We start from the raw sequence: 3,445 nt of genomic DNA on the forward strand, positions 1-3,445 counted from the left end.
GGCTCTGCCTGGCTTTTCTACATCACACACTGAGAGGACTGGGCTTGTTCCTGATGTCCCGTGTGAGCAGGACAAAATACATCAGCCCCCAGCACACAGAGCATCCTCCCTGCAAAGTGAATCCTCCAGCTTGGAGGGAGAGATGAGTTTCTGGTGGCAAAGCCCAGCTGGAGACTCACCCGGAGCCCAGTCCTGCTCTCCAGTCACCCCCCAGGGCTCTGAGCCCCAGGTCAGGCTGGCCAGGCTTCCGTGTCCGTCGGAGCCGCTGTCACAGCACAGACGGACAGACTGGGAACCCATCACCCCGTCCCCTGCCTCCCGTCCCAGCTGATTCCCCAGGAACCAGGTCATTTCTCAGCAATCAGGGCAGCAACTTGTCTTGCTGTCGGTGTTTTCATGAGCCTTTTAACTTGACTGGGAAAGTTGATCTCAAAGACAAATGTACAGTTATCATTCACCTATGATTAAATCAAGCCCCGTTGATGCACTTTATGACCGAGTGAAAACAAATCAATGCTGTTATTGCACTGTATCTCTATTGTGTATAATATTATACATTCATCTGTAAGAGTAATTTATTTTTATTACTGTAAATAAAACTGTTAAAGTGATTTGTCAAGAGGATATCCAAAAATAGGGGGAAGGGGGTTAAAATTAAAACATTTGAAGATCTGGGCTCCTGTCCCAGGTATGTGCCATACTGTGTGTGTGCCAGTGTTTTTATTTCAGCCCAGGCAAGTCTAGAACAGGGCTCTGCTTTCCCTCACCCAGGACTTGGATCAGGATGAGCTGGATGAGAAAAGGAACCACTCGAGACATTGAGGGGTTGGGAAGGAGCATCTCCTGCTCAGAGCCTCCAAGCATGAGGATCGAGGCTTTTCCATCAGCAAGCCATTCTCTGTCCTCTGATTAGGGAGTCGGGGATTAAACACCCATGGGAATTAGTTGATCTTTGAGGGCTTGATTCTCCAAATGAAGGGTTATAAAGAGATCACAGCTTTCTGCTGCTTCTTCTGTGTCCCAGGCTCTGAAAGAGGAGGGAATATCACAGGGCTGATAACTCACAGCCAAAGGACCCAGCGAGGGCAAGATGACAAAAAGCCAAAACCAAATCTACTGTAACCTCTTAAAATCTTTATTAATTCTTTCTTTTTTCTTTTTAAATTTCATTAGCACATGCATAAAGTGTCAACAGTTTGGGATTAAGATGACATTTCTTGAACAAATGTAGTTACAAGCGGTGCCTGGGGTTGTTCCAGGTTTCCTCTCTACACTGTACAGAAGGAAGCTGCAGGAGTCTCCACCTTCCCTCATCGTGTCACCACAGGCAGAACCCACAACACTGGGGAGATATACACTTGTTCACACGTAGCAACTGGGTAGGGTAGATAGATACAGGCAGCAACATCTACTCACCTATTGACTAAGTGCACATGGTTAAAGACCCCATCAGACAGTGAACATCTCCTTCTTTAATCTCAGTTATGGAATTAAGGAAATCAATTATGGCCTGGAACAGGTGACCCTCCCTTGGGAGAGATGCCTGTCTCCCATCAGCTCCTTCTATCCAATGGCAAATCACAGGAGATATGGGCAATACTTCTGCTGTTATTAAAAATGGGCCTTTTGCAGGAGGATCGGGGCAGCCCCACGGATGCTGAGGAAGCACCTGGGAAGCCAATGCAGGCTGGCACCTCCCTGTCCCCACTGTGCCACCCCTGCAGAGCTGGAGCCAACCTCCACAAAGACTGGCCTGAGCTCTGATTCCAGGCTGTTTGTATGATCAGTCAGTACCAAAAGGGGAGAAAACTGCTTTTAACATGTCCAGCTCGAGGTGGATGCTCTATTTCAGCAGGATCGGGTGCTCCAGGAGGTCTCCCTGGCTCAGACCTGCTGAGTTTGGGTAGTGCAGAGGAGGTTTGGGGCACCTGAGGTGTCTTGATCCCCAGCCTGCTGGGTGCAGGGCACAGGAGATGATCCTCAACTGTCTTCAGTGTCCCCCAAAATGACTCTCCTACAGCACCTGGCCTCACTCCGAAGGGGATGGAAACCTGGCAGCGAGATGGCTCCTGTCGTGCTGCAGCAGCTGGCTCTGGCCCACAGCCCTGGGAGGGACAGGAGGAGGAGCAGGAGGAGGAGGAGGAAGGCTCTCCAGCCTGAAGGCTTGTCCATGGCAGCAGCAATGCATCTACCCTGGAGCAAACCCACCAGCAGGGGCACATCCCACAACAAAGTGGGGACAGGGTTTGTCCCCTCCCTGCGCTCCTCACGTGTTCTCTCAGGGACTGTCCCTGCCCCTGTCCCTGGCATGTGCACCCAGATGTGCGTTTGCCAGAGCAGGTTTCTTGGGTTGGCCAAAACCAGCCGCCCAAACTACCCCCTGTGCAGGAAGGAGGACTCCCAGACCTTGGAGTCTGGGCAGGTCCAGGTTTCCACCCCAGGTGAGCGCTGCCCTTTCCCAGCACAGTGAGACCACCCACCCCAGGAAGCCTGTGGGGACCTCCAGGAAAGGCACTTGTGTCAGTAAGGAGCTGCCACACCACTGTGACCCCATTGCATTCCCAGTGGGAATGAGCCCTGGTGTGACAGGGCACATCCCACAGCAAGGGGAGGGAAGTGCCAGCACGGCTCAGCATCAACCCAAACTCGTGCTGGGGACACCCTGCTTCAAATCCCTCCCAGGTCAAGCAGCCCCACAATTAAGGAAGTCTATTCAGATAAGGAGCCATCACCCCAAAATCTCCTAAAAATGTATTTCAAGGAAAAGGGGTTTGTTTGGGGATTTTTTTGGGTGGGGACTTAAGTGGCTTGGACAGGGCTTGGAGCAACCTGGTCTAGTGGTAGGTGCCCCTACCCATGGCAGGGGTGGGATTGGATGGGCTTTAAGGTCTCTTCCAAAGCAAACCCTTCTGAGATTCTATGATTTTCTTTCTTTTTCTGGTCTGCTCTGATCTGAGATGAAAAGCACTACCAAGAATGGTCCCGTTTGATAAAAACTGGCCAGAACTAAAGGTAGACCTGAAGCATCTCAGTATAAAATTAAACTGGGAGGGGAGGGGCAGTGAGGGGGGTGTTGAGGCTCATAACAGTTTGATTTTTGAAGACCTGGCAGGACTGTGTCAAAGCTGTTCCTGCTGCCATCAGGAAATCACCCTCTCCTCCATGGGTGTCACAGGAACATCACCAGGCTCAAAGACAAGACTTTTATGGTTGCCTTTTCCATGGTAAGAAATGACTTGCTATGGTGTAAGTGTTCCCAGCTGAGGTGTCAGGCATGGACCAGCACTGGTAAGAGGTGAAAATCAACAGGACTTCAAACACTTGGGCTGGGGAAGGGCCTTCAGGGTCAAAAGCACCTCCTGGGGTGATAAGAGACCCCTCTCCTTGCTGCACTGTGATGAGGTTCTTACTGCTTTGTCTTAAATACTGTTTTCTCAGGATGTGA

Source organism: Pipra filicauda, unplaced genomic scaffold (genome assembly GCF_003945595.2).
Source record: "Pipra filicauda isolate LSUMZ 115617 unplaced genomic scaffold, ASM394559v2 scaffold484_size733096_pilon, whole genome shotgun sequence".
Lineage (NCBI taxonomy): Eukaryota > Metazoa > Chordata > Aves > Passeriformes > Pipridae > Pipra > Pipra filicauda.